This window comes from Cupressus sempervirens, chromosome 8 (genome assembly GCF_028749045.1).
Source record: "Cupressus sempervirens isolate cs-2001-9-10 chromosome 8, ASM2874904v1, whole genome shotgun sequence".
Taxonomy (NCBI): Eukaryota; Viridiplantae; Streptophyta; class Pinopsida; order Cupressales; family Cupressaceae; genus Cupressus; species Cupressus sempervirens.
This window is the reverse complement of record NC_143125.1, coordinates 238,244,018-238,267,547: the sequence shown is the minus strand read 5'-3', so window position 1 is coordinate 238,267,547 and position 23,530 is coordinate 238,244,018.

Here is a 23,530-nt window from a genome sequence, read left to right as displayed (position 1 = left end):
ACACTATTTTCTGCCTGAATTCCTTTGATGCCCGACTGAGCTTAGTAGACACTATCTTCACAAAGTAAACTTCAAGAATGCTCGGTAGAGAAGAAAAACTATCTTGCTAACCAAGTGAGCTTGGTAAGCACTAACTGAAAACTAATATGAAATTTTTGTAACATCAAAGACAACACAAAATTAGACAATTGTATCCAATAGAGAGTTGGTACAAGACAAAGAAGTGAGATTGGAATATGTGAACACAAAGGAACAATTAGCTGACATATTCACTAAGGCACTGCTCAAGGATTCATTTGAGTATCTAAGAGGCAACTTAGGGATCATTCCCATACCTGAAGCAAATTGAGTAGAGATGTTTCATTGAATCAATTGTTATAAGTAGAATATCTTAAAAATTGATGCAAGATGTCACACTTTAGGAGCTGCCTAAAGCTATGAAAAGGAGAAGCAATGAAATGGCGTATGAAAAGAAGAAGCTACAAGGAGATGATGTTGATATGGTATTGTTGTATTAGTTAGAACATTGACATAAAGATGTGTGTATGTTAGAGTAAATGACTTTGGTATTTTTGTTAAAGAGGGAGATAATGTGTGAATTACCATATAAACAGGGAGAGTATAAGTGATTCATCATACAAGGATGGATACAAAGAGGGAGAAGATTATTGCATGGAAATTATTATACATATATCAAAGGGAAAGAATGATTATTGTCAAAGAAGTTCAAACATGTTATGTTGAGATTGTTATAGTTAAAGAGTATGTATTGACTTGATAGAGGGAGCATCCTAAAATTGATTGAATAAGAATCATAATGAAACTAAGAAAGAGAGAATACAAACATAGATGGAGACAAAAATACAATATTGAAGGTTTTTGGATTGCATAGTAACTAGTATAGTAAGTGATGTAAGATCTTTCCTTCGATACCAAAGAGGGAGACTATTGGAAACTACAATTAGAGTGATTGTTATGTTTTCGTTGATGTCAAACTTATTGAAGAGACATTTAATAATAGTGTAAATTTCCATATCATTTAATTGATGAAGAGGATTTGAAAATAAGAGATCATGAGATGACCTAGTGAAATGTTGAGTTGAGATGTGTTAAGTATCATGGAAATACAATGGCCACTTGATAAATTAGTCTTTGACAAAATAATGTGTCATTCAGTCAATACATGAAGTAAAGAAGATAGTTGGATGAAGATAAGAGTTGAAACAAGTCAAAAGGATAAGCTTGATGCAATATCAATATTGCATGGTCAATGAAGTAGTTGAAGCAGAAGATTAAGGAACTTATATAGAAGTCGAGCAAATAGTTCAAGTCAAATGTTAGTTATTACTGAGAAAATATATGAAGGAATGTAGTAATGACCAAGTGTAGTAATGGTTGGGTGAGCATGTTAATGTCGAGTGAGAAATTATAGTGTGTGTTGAGCTACACAGTGACAACTAAGCTAAAGAACATAGTGATTGTTGAGTGACAACAAAAGTTATAGTTATGAGAAAGATCTAATTTTGAGGCCTAAACAGTTGGAATTTTGGATTAGTCAAAGCACATTGAAGATAAGGATTGATGAGTTGGGATATTTAATGCATGAGGAGAGTTTTTATATGTGATCAAAGGAAAGGATTTAATCAAAATTTTCTAGAAGAAGAGGGAGATTAAAACTATGAAAGGATTCGATGAATCTAACCTAACCCTAAGATCAAAGGTGATGTTTAAGTGGAAAAATATTGAAATTACCTATTTAAGGAGGCATAAGGAATGAGTTGCAAGGTTGGTTCATCATTTATTGGAAATCTTAAGGAGAAGATGTAAAGAGTTGAACAACAAAGGTGAAGTGTGAAGAGTTTGTGAAGAAGTGATTACTTAAGGAGATCCCAAGAAGATTAGTGAAGGAGATGTCGATGGAGGCCAGTCAATGAACCAAAAAATGGGGAAGTGGAGATCTAAATTTACAAAGTGATTTGTACTTTATAGATCAAACCTATTATTACATTCTAACCATTGTATCAACCCAAAATCCTTTAATCAAGGTTAACCTAACAATCATTTTGTAAATCCTTTAATCAAAGTGTCATTCTAATGGAAGTATATAAAGTCCTCTAACAAGGCCACTCCTAGTAGGATGATTAAATCCTTTAACAGTGTCATATTTAATAGTGTGTTGTATAACCTTAACATGGTTGGCTCTTAACCAAGATCACTTCAGAAGAGTGAAAAATTGGTAGCATATTACTTGGTGATTTTTCTCATTTCCATTTTAAATCCTTGTGTCAAAGTTTTATTTTCATGTGTGGATGTTATTGTTTTGCATGTTATATTTTATAGTAGTTAATTAACCGGGAATTGGCACACATAGAGATAAAGAGTTAAGATAATGTATGACATGTTAAATCACTAATGATATTCCATAGGGACCAAATGGGTATTTGTTATTGATTAATTTATTTCAAGTGATTATAGGTTAAATCAGTACATTTAGACTTCTATTTCTCTCTACTCTCTCTCTCTCTCTCTCTCTCTCTCTCTCTCTCTCTCTCTCGGTTATCTCTCATTTATATGCATAGCCTATTAGGTGCTATTTTATCACCTTTTTTTTTCCATATCTTCTGTTAATTTTATCGTTTCTTAAATCTTTCTACACTTTCCCCTAGACCTTGATTCCCCTATCTCTGGATTACCCTTAGGTATAGGTCACCAAAGTTGACTGATAACCAAAGGGATTTATGTCATGTGGCCTGAAGTGTCTTGGGTATTTATATTATATAATTTTATTACCTAATTGACATGTTCTATTTTTTATCCAAAAAACTAGTATATAAGGAGGTTTCAATATTTCATTTTCATCCATAATGCTATCCATTCTATTGAATAACTGAGAGGGAGGTGAATCAATCATATTTAGGTCCCTTAACAACTTTTGATATTAAAACATTTTTAGAAACTAGTCTAATTAATCATATTTAAGCATTTAATTGACTACAACTGTATGCTTATGAAAATAGCATGCAAAACATTCAATCACACTTTAACACTAGCATCGAATGTGGGAACTCAATTTGGGTAAATATCATGATGGGAATTAGCACCCACAAATAATTCAATCTTTTAAAGTGAGCTTGGTAAAGACAATTTCTAATTACAATGGTTAAAGAGTAACAGTGAAATGATTTGATAAAATGTGCAACTACCTTTGCATATTTAGATCTCCTTTCTACTCTTTAATATTCTTCAAACTCTTCCTTGCTAGTTAATCAACACATAATCTTCATCTCATCACTTTCCTTCACTTGATTTACATTTTTTTCAACTCTATTATGTTCGATTACTCTTTTGTATTTATTTGACTCTCAGCAAAAATAGCCTTCTTGTTCATCATTTATTTAAAGAAATTTTTCTACTAAATATCATTCATTAGGGTTTTCTTGAATTAATCTCATCCATTAGATTAAATCTCAACTCACATACATTGAATCTGTCTCTCAAAAAAATGTTTTATGGATTGTGCTAGTTGGATCTTTACCTTGGAACTTGAACTTTTCTTGGATATCAAACCAATCATTAAATCTTTACCACTTATTTTTTATTGACCTTTTTAATACTTTGATTTCACTAACTAACTATATTCCTTCCCAAGAATCTTCTAGATTAATGTTGATCATCACTCAATGTCATCTATTAGTTGATTTTTCCAAAACTATTCTTCATTACTGACCTATGTTCTTGTTTAATCAAACATCTTCATTTCCTCTATTTAGACTATTTATTTAGTTAACAATATGTTTAAGAATATTCTCAATTTATTAACTCATTTTCAATTTACTTCAATTGAATAATATCTTTTCTTATCATCCACCATTTGTAGCTTAGTAGCACATGGTGATTCTTTGTCTTTTTACTTTACAACTAATAGATAATCGAGAGAGGGGTGAATCGGTTATGTCAGTTATCCATCAGGCTTATAAAAAAATTTAGTACCAATTTTAACCTCATAAAATTTAACAATGATGACTCGATGATCTCATTCAGCTTCAAAATTCAAATGTGTAACCAATTTACTTCAAACTATTATCTCATTATTTCTATTATTGTCAAGAATCAAAAATTTAAATTAGCTTTTACAAAGATGTAGTACAAGTAAATAACATGAAAAATTAACTAGAAACATAAAATCAATCGCATATTTGACACCATGATTTAACATAGAAATATTGTAAAGGGAAAAAACACCTAAGACCGAAAACCCAAATAGTTTCACTCTTATAAAGTAAGCTCTACTAAGAGTCGACCTTGTTAAAGGTTACATACATAGATTTAGTGGGACATGGTTAGAGGATTTCAACAAAAAGATCATCTATACCTTATCACTCTTTGATCCTATTTAAGAAGTGGCTTTCTCTAAAGGACTTACAAATATCAATATTGATGTTATCATCAAAGATTTCATAGACTTGTTAGGTCCACACAATTAAGATATTTTTTTCTATAATGGTAAGAAATTAATAGTCAAATCATCTGTTAGGTTTAGCACTAATTTTTCTTTTTATGATCTCTATAATGCTTTTTTTTTTTTTTTTTGATCTCCTACTAGTTGATTTGCTTCTCCACACTTTCACTTTGTACAAATTATACTTGATCTTCCTTCTGTTCTACTTGGTTCATCTTGCTCTTCTTTATTTCTTCAACTACAACAATAGTTTGGTATCAAACCACAATTAGTAGCCAACAGATTTCTTGATCAACCCCTTTAAATGGAAAAATCTCTACTTCTAGATTCTTCCAAATTTTGTCACTTTATCATGATCATAGATCTTAGATTCAATGTATTAATCACTTAGAAAATAGAAATTTCATTGAACTTTGTGCACATCCTTATCTTGTTAAAATATCACTCATCGAATATTGATTAAATTTTTCTAGTCATAGATCTTGTAACTAACTTTGGCTTTAGGCTTTTAACTTCTGAAACATTCTATATTTTCATCATATGTTGGCCTCAAATTTTATATTTCTTAATTTTTCTTCCACTCTGTACTTAATGAATATTACATTTCACATCGGCAATACATCACTCAGTTAACACATGAATTACTTAGTTAGCACTAAACTTTACTTTGTCAATTGCTCAATGACAACTTTATTCACTCACTAAACACTATATTCCTTCTTTCACATTGTTACCTAGTGTAGCTTATGAATACAAAAACTTCATTGTTACATTACAAGATTACATGATTGTAAAATAATCAAACCAACATTACATTGTCACAATCCAACTCATTTAAGTTCCCATTGAATACCATACTTAGCAACATTCTAACTCATTAGCATACTTTCTTCAAATCCTCTTTATTAATCAAATGATATGGCACTCTACTAAATCAGCATAATGTCTAGCCACTAAGGCTTGACAACAATGGAAACATAACAAATGATATAACTCTTTTACATATATTATCAACATTATTAGTTGGGCCTAACAATCTCCCTCTCTGCCATTAATGGAAACATATAAACATATGATTTTTCATCACAAAACATTACACATAAGATAATCAAATGAATGCATTAACAAAAATACAACTTTTTATCTATCTAACTTTATTCAAGTCCTCTATAATAGATTTCATCATTATGTATACTAGATTTGTATCTTCAATAGCATTAATCTTCAACATTTCTCCCTCTTAGGATATTCTCGCATTTTGTTTAGCAGTATCTTCATTCTTTTGTATGAGCTCCCCCTTTGATATTTTAGCACTTATTTTCTAATTCTCCCCCATAGTATATCACATTAGTACATTCTCTCCCTTACTTATTCTTTCCCCCTTTGATAACAATGTCAAAATTAACTATAATTTCCAATGTGAAACTTATAAAATCTTGTAGTTATACCTTGTACTTCACATGTAGTATTTTTATGAGTTTTATTACAATGATTTTAACAACTTCAGGAAACAATCCGTATAGAGTGAACACTTGTATCAAGTCCACAAAGATATATCTAATAATAGATGAATTAATACAACATGCATCTTCACTTAGTAGATTTTAGATAAGGGAAGGACCCCCAGATTACCTCTTAGATACTCAAAAGAATCTTTAGGCAATGTCTTAGTAAATATGTTGGCAATTTGTTCTTTACATTGTAAATATAAGATGAGTAACTAAGAGGGGAGGGGTAAATTAGTTACCACTAAAATAAATTCCATATGCTTTAGATGTTAGTATAAACCAACTCTGTGAAAAATTGACTCTATTGACGCTCAATAAATATTAAAATGCTCGATAAATGCATAACATAAAAATATTAAGATATCATATGTGGTTATTATTACTTTAACTTAGGTTCAAACACATAAGAAAAATAGCATGAACACATTTGACACCAAGATTTAATGTGAAAAACCAATTTGGGAAAAACCACCAATTGCAACTAGTTACTAATTTTCACTATTTATAAGTGAGCACCATGCTTCCATCTTACCACCTATCCAAGCTATTCCACCATCTATAATCTACCCTCTTGGTTCACTTACATTCATCCACGGTGGCCCTCTCTCAGCAGAAGAATTAAGAATAGTATCTCCCCATTGCAATACACCTAATAAATATCTTCTACCATTTTCTGCAAGCAAAAAGTTTCCTCAGCTTGTTCAAATGCTTAATCGATGGCATTATCAAGGTCAAGGTTTAGGACCACAAGAGCAAGGAATCAGAGAGCCTACTATTGCACAAAAAAATCTAGGATTTCATGGTCTTGGATATGTATCCAAAGGCTCACCATCTAAAGGTGTTGGTACAACCACACCCCCAAACCAAGCCTATCTCCAAGCCCACCATGCCAGCCTCCCATCACTCCTTCAAGAAATCTTATGTCATCCCCCCTCCACCATCTTTTCAACCCAAAACAACCTACCATATCCCCCCTTCATCCACTAAATCCATTTTGGGTCCCTATGTCCCAAAATCTACCATCCTCCATCCTCCTATCAGCCATCATAAAAATCCTATTCCATCCATTCCTATGCAAGATCAACAAAGGCACATATCAGGGCACATCATCCATCATCATCCCCCTACATGCTCTTTCATATCCTCTCCATCTCACAAAGCTTCTCCTAACCATCTTCCCAAAGCTTACCACAGCAATGTGAATGCCAACTTCAAAATGCATAAAGCTAAAAATCCACATCCTAGGAAATCATATGTCTATTCTAAAAGACATACTCCAAAAAGGAAAAATCCAATCAAAGAATGCAAAATAATGCAAACGCCTATGAAAAGAAAAACCAAAACCATGTGGATCCCAAAGAAAAAAGTTGAAACCCAATGCATAAAGGCATCCACCATTGCTAATCCCCCATCTAGTGACTCATGTCCCCCATCTCCTAACTCCATCTTGGGTGCCTATATCCCCAAGCACGCTTCCACAAATCCTCCATCACACCCGCATCTACCATCTATCCCCCATATGCTCTTTTCACACCCGTTCCAACATGTGCCAATGTTGCTCTTGCAAGCATCCCCATCTCATGCTCCTTTCCAGCATTTTCATCCCTCCATCTCCTACCATCAATCCCATCTAATCCGATCTATTGAATAAATCACACATCCGGTGTACCAACAGCTAGCAACAAAATTGAACATTCCAACAGCCAGTGAAAAATCCCAAAAAAGCCAAAATAGCTGAAGAAAGCCAAAATCATTCCAACTAAGTCCAAAGTCAAAAAGTCAAAAAAGAAAAGAAAAATAAAGCGTCCACTGGTGAAAACTTGGCAATTCAAGCGCCTTGGACAAGTACCATGATGAAAACTTGGCAAACAAGCGTCATGCGTAATCCTGCCATCCCCAGCTTAGCCTATCACCCTCATGCTTTTGGTCATCTCTTGACATCCAACTCCATCTTCCAATCTATCCACCTATCCTCCACCCTCCATCTTCCATCTCACACCATCCACTTATCTCCTGTAGCTTCAGCCAACAATCCCAGCTATCATCCATCTCCCTAGCCCCTTCAGCCTTTTCCATCCTAGCTTCAATCCTATCACATCCATCATAAGACCTCCTTCCGCATGTTATCTTCTGATTGGGGGCACTATATTCCTTGGAGATCTTATCTTGTCCATCCTCCCTTGTCATTGGTATCTAGCTCTAGGCTATCCTCATGCAAACCCAATGTCATCTCTTTATATCCATCATAATCCTAGCTATCTACCATCCTATCCAGCCATCTCATCCTGCTCCTCTAGCTATCCTTGGTCACAAAATCTCTCATCATCATTGGATGCATCCTGCCAAATCCATATCTTTTGCTATCACCCCACCCTTAGCTTTCGCATCTTGCACAACATCGAACCATCCCGCTATCCTATCATCTTGAGCTTTTGCCTGCTTGTAACTATCTTGGTCCGTTAGCTTGTACCATATCTTGATTAGCTCACTTGTAAATATCTTGGTCTGTCAGTTTGTACATCCTCTTTAGCTTAGTACCATTGTATCTATCCAGTGTTCATGTCAGTTTTTCCTTGATCAACATCTTGCACCCATCACACATCTTGGTTAGCTATTCCAATGCATCCTTTAGCTAGATTTCCTGTCACCAAAGTGTTATCTTTCATAGTTCAGCTTACCAGACGCATCACTCATCCAAATCCACTAGCTTAGGTGCTCTCCGATAGGTCCTTGCAGGATATAGCTTTCCTCATGTCTGATCTTGGTCCGTTAGTACCTCGTCCTACCCATCTCATTGGCAAACGGTTCTCTTTTGGATTTTCACTTTCTTTTGATTTGGGATCTTCCCTTTTGGGTCTTAAAGTATCTTTTCCAAGCAATCTCCTTGTTCCCTCCTCAAGGTTGCCACGATCTTCCATATAATGGTATGCTGCGAATGGGGCAATTAGAGCATAAGGTCTTGATCAGGTCTTTCGTTTGTTTTTCTTTTCTGCTTGTGGGTTCTCCAATGTCGTTTCCACGCTGCTTCCTCTAAGATTCATTTGTGGTGCTGGGGCAATCCTTCCATGTTTGTTTTGAGTCAGTCCGTTAGTCCTCTGGACAGTTGGTGAACAGGCCTTGATGTTCTTGGTAACCTTGGCAATTAACCAATAGTCCTATAGCAAATCTAGTGCTCAACTACATGGTGGTACTTCTCTTTGAAGTATCCCCCCACTCAAAAAGCTTCAATGGTTTTCCTTCATCTCCATTATCCCCCATCCATATCTAGCATCTGTCTCTCCTACCCTAGCTGATGCATCAGTATCTTTTTGAATCACTCATCACTCTTAGCTTTAGGGATCCATAATCCTAGTCTTAGGGATCCACCAATCCAAATCAACCCACCAAGCCTCATCTTTCAAGATCCACAATCCTAGTCCTAGGGATCTCCGAAACCCATCTTCCACCAATCTAACTCTTTGAAATCCTGTTGCATCAGCTTTATAATCCCCTCATCCATCTCCCTATCCTGGATTCTTTTTTATAGCGCTCCGCTCCTTCATCCTCTGCAATCCCTGAAGTCTTAAGCTGGCTTCCTCTTGTGCATCTGATTCTCCTTTATCATTCTCCCATAGTGAGAGTTTGAGCTAATTCAGCCCCTTTTCTTTGCCAATCTGAGTCTCCTTGCTCATCCCAGATTCTTGTACTTTTCAAGAAGCCATCGAGCCTCGCTTTCTCTCCCTGCTGCCTTCTTGAGGGGGCATCTCGCTGCCCATTCTCTCCTCTTCTGCTCTAGCCTTGGGCATCTTATTTTCTTATCTTTGATGCCATGCCACTTGCGGCATCACATCAAAGAGGGGCAAAATGTAGACACCCTAAAAACCTTTAGAAAATAAAGTATTTTTATTTTTTGAAAAATCCCTGATGACATCATCATTTATTAATTAATTAATTTTTATGCCATTAAATCCCTTTATCTTAATTAAAAATATTTAATTAAGGAATCCCTCCCAAAAATGTTTAAATCTTATTTAAACATTATTTCCTTATTTATTAATTATTTAATTAATAAATTGACCAAAAATCCTAAAATAAATTATAAATTTATTTTGGCCAAAACTTGGCCAATTTCCTTATGACCAATAACCTCTTCCAAAATCTTCTAATCCTTCTTTAATTTTGATTAAAGGCTAATCCCATCATTTCCTACCCCTAATCCCAACTCAAAATATTTAATTAAGATTAAATATTAATCCTCATGTTTATTAAAAAAGTTTTAATAAATATCTCCTCAACCCAAACCCTTGAAATAAATAAAACTTTATTTATTTCCTAAAAATCTAATTTATCCTCATCCTAAGAAGTTCTAGACTCTTCTAGAAAGTCTTCATCCTCATCCTAGGAAATTCTAGACTATTCTAGAAAGTCTTTATCCTCATCCAAAGTCTAGACTCTTCTAGAAGATGTCTTTAAACCTAATCCTAATCCCCTCCTAACCTTGTCACATTCCCTAAACATGGGTTAAGACTTACTAACCCAAGCCAAAGTTAACAAATATCTCCTCCTTCACCCACCCTCATTAAATGCCATCCACTTGCCTATCCCTAAGCTAATCCTAAACCATCCTAATCCATCCTCTAATCATTTGCACAAGCCTAAACAAGCTTAAAACCTTCTTAATCAAGCCCAAGTCGAATTTGCTCTCATCACCCTCAAAATATCTCAACCATAAAACTTTATGAAGTCCACTAGGTCATAAATGACTCTTACAAGCCCTTTTATTGCTCTTACAAGTCATTATGAGGGTCTTTATGAAGATTTTATCCCTTGAGCCTCCTTTGTTGACTCATCCTTCCCCTTTCCTCCCTCCTCTCACCATGTGACATGTGTCACTCTTTGATTGGCTATAAGGAAGCACAATCCATGTGCTCTCCTCTCATGCAATCTGAGCCCTCCATAAGCTTTTTCCCATCCTTGCATCTTAGCCCTCAAACCCTCAAGCCTCTTGCCTATAAATTGGATCCTTCCCCTTTGCAAAATAACACAATCCATGAAGTAAAGTTATAATGCTATTTTGAGAGCCAAATCCATACTAAAGCCATCTATCCACACCAAAAATCCACAATCATCCATTGAAGCCTTTGGAAGCATATTGAGCATACATCCTATCCATTTAGATAAAGCTACTCAACAAGAGAGCTTCTTATTGAGAGAGTCCATTAATGGCTCATATTCTCAATTGAGAGCTCATCTTAGTCTATCTTGAAGTTTATGAATATTGTTTAGTTTGTAGAAGCTTTATTTCAATTTGGTTTCTATTAGCATACTAACATTGCTCATATACATCTATTACTTAAGTAAGGTAAGCTATTGCTCGATAGTTTTCTAATGTAACTCATGTAGTGTATCAAGTACATATTCATGCACATATAAAACTGATTGCAATCTCTAGGTTCCTTCTTGCTCTCCACATCATTCCTATCTACAAACTCATAAATCTTTACATTTTCACTTTCAATCATTATGTTAGTAGCTTTGTTCAAACATTTATATGTGTTGCTCTTAGATGAATAGCGAAGGAAAATACCTTCATCTCCTTTTGTATCAAATTTACCATTCCTTGCATCCTTATGAATGTAACATCTACTTCCAAATATTTAAAAATAACTCGCATTAGGTGTTTTGTTTGTTCCTTTCTATAAATATACTTAGTTGAGAGTATAGACTACAGTGCTAATAGCCTCTCCAAAATATTTGTGCAATATATTTTTCAATCAGCAATGTCCTTACACAATCTAAAATTGATATAGTTCATCTCTCACCAATCCCATTCTATTTTAGTATCCTTAGTGCAAATAATTGACTCTTAATAGCATGCTCAGCACAAAATTTAGTGAATATAATAGACATAAACTCACCACATCTATCAGATCTCATACATTTCAATTTTTTACTAGTCTCTTTCTCAACTCTAGCTTTATACCATTTGAACATACCAAAAGCATGTGATTTTAGTTTAATGAACATGGAAATCATCTGTTGGCAATTTGGCTAAGTAGATATTGAATGTTGTCATTTATGGCAACATATCTTTAGTATCAAGAAGGAAGACCTTGTAGATCAAGTTATGGAATTCATACTTAGAAATTTTTATGCATATCAATTAGTTTATCTAGATGAATAGATACAATTTTTATATGTGGAGTTGATAGAGACACTTTTGGTATGTGTGCAACTAAATATGGAAAGGATAAAATGTTAGGATGATGTATGTGAGTGTGCAAGTCAATACAGAATAAGTTATGGATAAAATACCAATCACAATAAAGAATAGGTAGACCAGAGCATGACAAGAAAGAGATAAATATGAATTAGGGAATTGTTTTTCTTATAAAACAATTACTTAATTAATTAGGGATGACTTTCTAGATGTTAACCCTAAGTCAACAAGTTATGATAATATATTTTGTAAAGAGTGTGAAAGCTTGAAAGCAGACTGGACAGTATTTTGTAAATTGTAATTTAGGTATATAAGAAGAGTACATGTGAAGTTAAGTGTTCTTCTAAGGAAGAATATGTGAACTATATATGATACAAATTTTGATGTGTGGTCAAAGGAATGCAAATTTTGTGAAGAGAAGCTAGAGCTTGTTAGGATTAACCTCAAACATAAATAACAGTTACATGCAATATAACCAATATCAAAAAATAATAAATTGCACATAAGAGAACACAAGACACCAAGATTTAACGTGGTTCACCTAATCCCTAGGCTAAGTCCACAAATAGTAGATCCAATATTATTATTATCTAGTGATTACAACCTAATTACAATCCATAATCCCTTACAACTCAATACCACCACAAGAACTAATTTTCACATCACGCATTATGAAAAACCCTAACCCTAAGCCTTTTTATAAAAGCTTTTTTCCACTTACAAAATTAGGGCTAGAATAATAGAAAAAGAGTAGCCAACTCCTTTTACAATATAAGGTCATTTTTGGGTTCAAGGGTGTTGCCTCCAAAAACCCCCACAGGGGCATTGCCTCTCAACCCCACCCTATATTGAGATAGGGAGCTCACAGGGGTGCTGCCTGTTGACCCCATCTTGGGGGTGCTGCCCCCAAATCCCTATAGAAATAATATGGGAAGAAAACTATTCTGAATAAACTTTCGAGTCTGATTAGGCTCCACATCACAACAAAGCTATTTTAGATATTGATGATATCAACAATAAGGAAAGAGGTTTTTGTATCAAGGAATTATATTATATATCACATGTTTGGTCAGTGGGTTGTTCTTGCATACATTTTGTATCTGTCTATAACAAGTCCTAACATGATTGAGGCTCCTAAAAAGGCCTAAGTCATTTAACAAGTACTAAAACACTTTAAGAATGTAATATTCTCCTAACAGGGTCAATATCTTTAACCAGATACTTTTGATTAGTGGATCATTTTTTGGGTACCATCCCCACTGGGGTTTTCCCTTTGCTAAGGTTTCCATAGTTAACGAAATATGGTGTTATGAGTTGTCTTGCTTCATAGTTATGTTTACTATTTAGCATAATTGGTTTTCTTTCATATGAAAGTTATAAGGTAATTAATAATATCCAATTTTGGGCAAAAGTTTGTAAAATACTAATTCACCCTCCCTGCACCCCCACCACCCCCTCCCCCCCCCCCCCCCCCCCCCCCCCATCTCTCAGTATTTCCTATTTCTAACCATTTGTATTAGAGCATAGTTACTCATGAGAGGCTTAAAAACTTGAGTAAGATCCCTATAGATATGGAACAATTATAGAAAAACCTAGAAGAAGATCTTGAGTAGATTGATATTCTCACTGAAGAAAGCTACGAAGATGCAAAAGACTACCTTGGAAAGCTGAAAGACAAGATTAATCATCTCTAATCTAGAAAGAAACCTAAAGATCAAATTAAGGATAGTTATGAAGTTTCAAAATTGAAGAAAGAAGATGAGATCCCAAAACATGAACTGGAGATCACTGAACTTAAAGAAAGATGATGGTAAAATTGAGCCGGATCTGAAATCTAAGAATCTAATGTAAGTTAAATCCAATTTCTCAAACCTTTCTCCAAATAAAATCATATTTCCATTTGACATTCATGCACATTCATAATGAAACTGAATCCAATCCCAATAATTTAAAAAAAAAATTGTTGTTTATATCATTCCCCAAATCAAGGCTAAATGAATAACTTTTCAATTCACTAATTCTTGAATCAATTATGGCCAAGAAATCAATAAATCTTGATGATCTTGCATGTGGTAATATTTAGTATCAATATCAATAAATCGATACCCTTATCATTTATCCCCAACTATAAACTACCAAGAACATGCTGATTTAAAACAACTAATAAATCAAATTGTTCTACAATTGATGGCTTGTTATACAATGCTTGCACATTCATTGAATGGGGCCAAACAATACCATTGAACCACTTAAAACTTGTTCATAAATCAACGTATGCTACTTCAAATTATTCAATTCTAAAACCATAATAACCGATGACTTTCCTTCAAAATGGTGGGGCATAAAACATTGATTCCATACACCATGAAGAGCCTTTAAAAAATCAGATTTTTCAGATTTAAATATGCATAAAGGAAATCCTTTTACAAATATATTAAAATCTTATTTTATCCAAGAAAATCTTCTCCAAAGAACTATGCACATTCAAATTAAAACCGTTCTTAAATGGCACAAAAAATATGCACTTAATGAGCTGCCATAAATATAAGCATTCTTAAATATTAATGTGGATAACAGAAGGTAAATTATCACTCCATTCAAATTCTTCTCAAAATATGACAGAATCATTTCTTGGCTACTCTAAAACACTTCAAGGAATCCGCTTATGATAAGAGTCCAACATATTAAATAAAATTTGAATGTAATAACAAGAATGTGTACTCCATTAAAGTTGATGACAAGTAGATAAAATGGAGGATGTCTTTTAATTGAATCGGAAATATGGACATTGATTCATACTCTCTAAAATCAAAATCAATATGTAAACTAGACCAATATTTATATTCAAATCTATTAAGGGATCACAATTCGAACTAATATCGTATTGATTCTTATATTTCAAATTATTTGTGCATATTGTTGGTCATGGCTATCGATAGCCAAAGTACCTCTAAAATATGTCTTCCTTACATTACATCCTCTAGGCCTCTCTATTTGAATAACTCCAACACATTTTATAATATTCTTGGGCGGTTATATGTTCTAGCTTCCCATCATTTATTACAACATTGACACATCTTGCAAAATTATCAATTTTGCAAATTTGGGTATTTTAAAACATATTAAATTGGATTTACATAATAATTTCAACTTGGACCATGCTTGAACCTTAATAAAAATAAAGATTAAAATAATAGGATTTTAACAATGTCAAAGGTGATTCTACACCATGCTTCTAGACTTGAATGTTTTCCATGTTTCATGGAAATAGACTGGTGGTAACCTACAAATAACCTTGACTCATTATCTTCATTTCTAAATTCATGCTTTTGTTGCTCACTCTATCTTGCAATTTTGACTCTCAGGAATGGATTTTGAATGGTTTCCAAACAAAGTTTCCAAAAATTCATCGCTCTTCTTGCTTCTATGCAACTACCAACATACTGCCATCTTACCCATCCAAGACGCTAGAAAATGCACTACCACCCTCTTTTAGTGGTTTCTCTCTTTGAACCTTCTACCTAGTTTCATCTTGATGGAGACAATATTAAGGCCACTTCTTAGGTTTTCCCCACACACACTTCCTTTTTGCAGCTTTGATGGATGTGTTAGTGTTTTGAAATGCCATAGTTTCAAATTATCCAAATGAGAACAAGATATATCTAGGTGTAGCTACTTCCCATCAATAACATACCCTTTTAGACACTAGGCCAAATATAAGGTTGGACCCTTCTACTTCAAGCTTTGCAAAACCTAAGCGAGTGCACCTCAAATTCATTTATATGATACTAGTGCTAAAACATACACTTGAATCTAACAAAGCATATGAAACTCTTAATCTTCTATCACTTATGCAAAGATCCTAGACATGAAATGGCTAATAACATGACCTAAGAACTTGATAAGCCAAGTGAGGGCAACACTTTTCAATTCCTTCAACATGAAAGGGAAAAGATATTTGATTAAAGATGTTGATTTTCAACAAAACCATGATATGAAGAACATATCCCTTTGATCCTTTAGTTGATCAATGCCTTATCTATTGAGAAATCCTACAAACCCTAACACACATCCCTCAAATTTATTGACATATCCCATACATTAGGGCTTTCTAATCTATCCATCCACCTTGTGAATCAGACTTTTGCATCTTTCTAAATCTCATACTCAACCTATCCCTTCATGAGATCTGCAACTCTATGATGATAAACTAAGTATTTACATGACTCCTTGAATCACAAGCAACCAATATCAACATATATAATCTAAAATGGATTGCAATTGGACAATATGCACCTTGTACATATATCAAAAAAAATACAAATAGTATGAACAAGAGATAAAAATCTGATAGAAGATTAACTTGCTACTACATTTTTATTTATTTTCTTGAAACAAATACAATAAGATGCATGAAATTAAATCATAAAATTTTGTAATAGATCAAAACTATCTATATTGTTATTACTTGATGTTCATTAGAAGAGAAATGATGAAGAATGTGGTGTTAACATAGCTCTGGATCCAACAATGGTGTCTCATAGACAAACTAGAACCAACCAACATGGTATCACAATAATGAAACATATCAAAAACTTGAACCCTTGGTCTCACAGTGAAACCTGCCAACCCTTACAATGGATGAGAAAGAGAAAGATATAGGAAAGGAATATAATCCCACATCTGATCTAGAAGTGACATGTGTCCATTTGAATCTTCATTCCCTACTGTTGCAAAGCATCTTTCATCTTTCTACAACTAAAGTCAGAACAGAATCTCATCATTCTTCAGCAACAAACTAAAAACATCTCCTCTAACTGATGAGAAACACTATTCTAAAAAGAACCATTAGATATGCATTTGAAATGTTGATAAAACCTTCATGAAACTAACTTGTAGGTGAAAAAATTGTTCCTAACTACATTTTTTCTACCTTTAACATTCACCTAGTTCATCATTTCATCATTCATCAAATCTGAGCTGTTATACCTTAATGAAATGGAAAAATGGATACTTGAGACAAAACCTTGGATAACTCAAACAGACGACTTCCTATGTAGAAAAAAACTCCAAAACTAGAAAGTTCATTCTCTCCCAATTTTGATGATATATAATAATGCTATATTGGCACATCGGAGATGCCCATAATCTCAAATGGAAAACTGGCTCCTAGCATGGTTTTTTTTGTATTTTTTTATGATAAATATTTAAAATATCTTCTAAAGTTCAAACTTTACAATATAAATCAAAATATTTAAAATGGCCTATCATATTCATAAACTAGAATAATAATAAAAATTAATTTTTCATCTCGATTTTTCCCTCCAATTTTTTATTCGGGTCAAACTTGTTTGACCAAGTTGTGACATGTGTCACATTCTGATTGGTTGGCCTTTCATACTATAATCTAACACATCATCCTACCTTACTACCCCTCTTCCATGTGTCAATCTATTATTGGTCTATATCACCTTGTCATCATCCTCTAAACAAGTCTACCACCTAGATACCATGTGTCACTTCCTAATTGTGTCGCTATGTCATTGTCCCCATTAACATGGTTGTCATGTCATCACAACATAGTGATGTCATGACATGTGGCACCTCTATCCACATCACCTTCTAGTTATCCACCTCATTATAAGTGTTATGTCATCACTGCCATATCATCGGCCTTCGCCACATGGTAGCTACTCACTATGTTGCCATGAAATCTCAGGTCCACCATGTAACTAGCAAAATAGCAACATTGTGCCATGTTTCACTCCTCTCTATGTGGCAACCTCAAAATCTATGCCATGTCCAAAGTACCCCACCATGTGTCATTGTCAAATTCATTGAACTAGTCCAATTATCAATACTAACATCATCAATCTTGGGCCATATGTTTGTTCAAAATATCTTATTCTTCTCTCCAACCGGCCAAGTGGGACCCCATGCTTGAGATAACTTTGGCTTATAAAAGTCTAGTGTCTTGTTAGACACTAAGGAAGTGTGTGCAAAAGTATTTAAAGTGTCCTGAGGGTCTGAGCATAGGTGATGTGGATAAAACTTCCCAATGCAATGTAAGTGATCATCTCCAACTGGTGTATCTATATACAATTTATCCTTAGTGATGTGCAGCGACATCCTGAAGGGGAAAATTAGGTATATTCCCTCCTGCATGCCATGCCAATCCATCTTCATTGAAACACGCACAAGACCTTTAGTTTTTTGCAACATCTCTCTTGCCATTCCAGTTGATGAATGATTCAATTATAACAAAAAATTTCAATTTAGGAGGCTTTCTTTTAGGATTTAAAAGAAAAATTTAGCAAGTAAAGACTCCCCCTTTTCCATTTTGACATCAGAGAAGACTTCTTGTAGCTTTCACGTTCTTTTCCAACCATTCAGATAAGACTTCCTATGGCTTTTTAAAAAAATTGCAGATAAGGGTGACTGTTATGTTGATAGAAATGGACTGCACCTTCAAACCAATCAATTGGAAATATGAGGAGAAGGGTTGAGGAAAGAGGCCTTCATTTCAAGTGTAAAACACACGTATTCATAGCTCCAAAGACACATTTCAAAGAGGTAATGCAAGAAAACACATTCAATTTTAAATAGTGCTACTCTTCTGTACTTGAAAAACTCAAAGGTTGTACCTCTTTAACATGGATTAGGGAATGCCCCTTTCTTTTAAATACTATAACCTACTTTCTTTGCCTCCAATGTGTCTCAATTTTGTGGGAGATTACACATTGCAACACCACAGAGTTTCATTCTCTCTGATGTGGGCTCTCTTGGTCTCACCTCTTAAGTTCTGTGAGATCCATTGCACAAATTTATTCCAATGCTACCAATGAGTGAGGAGATCCTAATTAAAATGGAGATTAACAACTTACACATGAAGAAAAAACACTCCATAGCCCTCAACATTCTTCATGGTTGGCTAGACAAAGTTTAAACCAATCCTTTTATAGATTTTGCAAATATCAATTAAAATTTTGCCCACATTTCAAAATATTCAGACAGCCTCCCTCATTGTATTGTACCTTTAATCAATGCAAATGAGCATACTTTTTAAGATGTGCAAATATTTTAAGCCCAAGAATACCAACCCATTCACAAGCTATAATAAATCCAAAACTTAAACCTGGTGAATTTAGTTGGGCCCCAAAGTGGGTCTAACTTTTTAAAAAATCATTTTCAAACAACTGACATATCAAATTGATCCACTAAACTCACCACGTGGACTGAAATTATTTTAAAACATTGATTCAAATCTCGAAACTCATTTTTAACCTTTCAAGCAAACTGGCAAATTCAAGCTAAGATGTCCTCTGACTGGGCTTAAAAATTGACCAAAACACCTGACCAGGCTTTGAAATTAGAAGTCTTGATTCTCTATTCTACGCTTTTTGACCCTATTAGATCTTGGGTCATGAAAACACATAGGTCAAAAAATATTGACTGTCAAAGTTACCTTTTTAAAATTGCCCATAAGTAAACGTCAAAAAACCATAAATTGTATTTGATTTTGGCTTTGAAAATAGGTCAAACTGACACTTGGGGGAACAAAATATGGGATATTGTTTTACTATCACAAGGAGAGTATAAATTTTTATTTAGGCTCATGAAAAATAATTGGGCAAATTTGGCAAGCGGTCAAAGTGAGCTACTTGGATTTGCAGAATTGGGAATAGTGGTAGAAAAGTGATTTTGGATATGGGAAAGTGTGCAGATGGATTCATCAAGACTTTCAAAGTAGCATACTTAAATAATTTTTAGATTTTAATGCAAGAGTTTAATCCATTTGATCTCACCTATCACAAATTTAGAGTTATGACATCCCAAACAGGTATACCAATCAATCTGCATTTCTTAACATCGGTAAAACTTTACAAATTGCATATGGAATCGCATTCAAAAACTGTACAAATAGATTCAATATATGCTCAAATTATAAACATAATAATTTTTTGACCTCTAGAATGCAATACAAAAGGAATTATCTCATTTTGGTCAATTGGTTCAAAGTTATAACAAGTCAAATAGGGCCTCCCAAAATTCTAAACAATGTACATCAGCATGACAACAATAAAAAATTGACTTTGAGAGATTCAAAACTTAGTCAAAACAAGCCAAAATGACTTGAAATATGTAAAATAGGTTCTCTGATAGCCATATTAAACACTCCCAAAGTGGTCAGTCATGAAACATTATTAGGTGTGAGATATTCCATTGCAAACTAGGCCTCCTGTCATTTGACATGGGCAAAAAATGTAGATTTAGACATTGCTCAAAATAGAACTTCACAAAATGACTCAAAATGGAAATTTATCTTCATGGGACAAGTGGATACACTGAATGCAAGGTGTTAGAAACATTACACACCTCTTAGGCCTCAAAAGGGTAGTCAAGTATACATGTATTAAATGCACTTTAAGGGGCTCAAAAGCTTGGAATGGTACTCAAATTGGGAAGGCAACTTTGAGTCCCAACAATTGCTTTGTTTGGGGATGCATATCTGTTACAAACATGGAAAGGATATCAGAATCACTAGAAGAATCAGACCACCTAGTTGATAGCAAAAAATTCTTTCAAACAGCTTATTGAAAGCAAGAAAATCTGCTCCTAAATTGTAAAACCGATGGCCCTAGGCCACCAAACTTCAACAAAAACTTTTACCTCTATCATATATATTATTTTCATCTACACTTTCATGAGGTAATATGGAAACATCTCTTCTATCAGTTTCACCAATCAGATTAGAATCTTGAATCAAATCACTTGGCAAAACAAAATCTACATCTTTATGCTCATAGTGCATGTACAAATCAACATTAACTTCTACATCATGCTCACTATGAAAATACGGATCAACATGCTCATGTAAAATAGAATCAATCTAAAAAGTGTCATGTACATATGATTGTTGCATGCTATCATCCAAAAACATGAATGATTCATATTTTATTTTGTTCAAAAAGTTGCATGTGTCAAAATTTTGCAACTCACCTTGTGTATCCAGGTGTGAGGAGTATGTGAAATCTGATCATTGCTTACTTATAGTCATGTTACTCATCAGATCATATTTATCTTTTGTTACAACCTCTTCACACTCAAACAACTAATTAGTCATCAATTATGAAAACTTATCTTAAAAATGTTGATCTAAAATATGTTGATTACAATTATTTTCTTCATCTAACAAACTGTTAAAATGAACCTTGAACTTATCACTACAAGACTTATCAGCAAATAAAGAAAATCCATAGTTAGGTTGACAACTTTTACTGTTTTCCTCTTCATCACATGAAACATCAAAATAGATTGCAACACTATCACCAACATGAGAAAAATCTAAAATAGTGTGAAATTTCCCTTCACTAACATCCCTTGTATCTAACAACTCATCATGTGCAAAGACATTTGAGGTACTATCATAAACACCTCCAAAATCTAACAAAGATTGTTTGTATTCTATATCTCTTTCCACATCAAACTTTGGGGAAGTAACTTGAGTGAATGAAATTATGTTATGGGGGAAATATGAAAATCATTAGAAAAACATACATGTTTTTCAAAATCATGATCCAACAAAGCTGAAATTCCATCAAGGCTCAAGAAGACTACCTCACAAATCTTCTCCTAGCTGTGATTATCATTCAAATGACATAAAGAACTCATAATAGCATAAACATTAGTATAACAATCTGAAAAATTAGAATCATTAAAACATTCATTCTCATCATGAAAAGAACTACCTCCACTTATGTTATATAATTCCTCAACTTCATATTCACCATGACAAAGTTCATTTTCACTTTCATGTCCATTTTCCTCATGCTGACTACAATCATCTGATTCATTTGCATTTGAATCCATCTCTTCACACTTGGAAGATAGATTATCACTATATATAGATTCATTATATTTATTACTACCTTAACTTTTAGAACACCTATTATTATCATTAGGAGGTGTAACATGTGTATATGAGCAATGTTAGTATGCTAATAGAAAGCAAATTTAAATAAAGCTTCTACAAACTAAACAAAATTCTTAAACTTCAAGATAAACTAAGATGAGCTCTCAATTGAGAATATGAGCCATTAATGGGCTCTCTCAATGAGAAGCTCTCTTGTTGAGTGGCTTTGTCTAAATAGATAGGATGTATGCTCAAGGTTATGCTTCAAAAAGGGCTTCAAATGGAGTTGGAATTTGGGTGTGGGTGTATGATTTTGATGTAAAATGGCATTATGACTTTACTTCATGGATTGTGTTTTTTTGCAAAGGGGAAGGATCCAATTTATAGGCAAAAGGCTTGAGGGATTGAGGGCTAAGATGCAAGGATGGAGAAAAGCTCATGGAGGGCTCAGATTGCATGAGAGGAGAGCACACGAATTGTGCTTCCTTACAACCAATCAGGGAGTGACACATATTATAGGGTGAGAGGATGGAGAAAAGGGGAAGGATAAGTCAACAAAGGAGGCTCAAGAGATAAAATCTTCATAAAGACCCTCATAATGGCTTGTAAGAGCAATGAAAGGGCTTGGATGAGTCATTTATGGCCTAGTGGGCTTCATAAAATTTTATGGTTGGGATATTTTGAGAGAGATGAGAGAAATTTTGACTTGGGCTTGATTAGGAAGGTTTTAAGCTTGCTTAGGATTGTGCAAATGATTAGAGGATGGATTAGGATGGTTTAGGATTAGTTTAGGGATAGGCAAGTGGATGGCATTTAATGAGAGTGGGTGAAGGAGGAGATATTTGTTAACTTTGGCTTGGGTTAGTAAGTCTTAACCCATGCTTAGGGAATGTGACAAGGTTAGGAGGGGATTAAGATTAGGTTTAAAGACATCTTCTAGAAGAGTCTAGACTTTGGATGAGGATAAAGACTTTTTAGAATAGTCTAGAACTTCCTAGGATGAGGATGAAGATTTTTTAGAAGAGTCTAGAACTTCTTAGGATGAGGACAAATTAGATTTTTAGGAAATAAATCAAGTTTTATTTACTTCAAGGGTTTGGGTTGAGGATATATTTATTAAAACTTTTTTAATAAACATGAGGATTAATATTTAATCTTAATTAAATATTTTGAATTGGGATTAGGGGTAAGAAATGATGGGGATTAGCCTTTAATCAAAATTAAAGAAGGATTAGAAGATTTTGGAAGAGGTTAGTGGTCTTAAGGAAATTGGCCAAGTTTTGGGCAAAAAATAAATCTTTTATTTATTTTGAATTTTTTGGTTAATTTATTAATTAAATAATTAATAAATAAGGAAATAATGTTTAATAAGATTTAAACATTTTTGGGAGGGATTCCTTAATTAAATAATTTTAATTAAGATAAAGAGATTTAATGACATAAAAATAAAT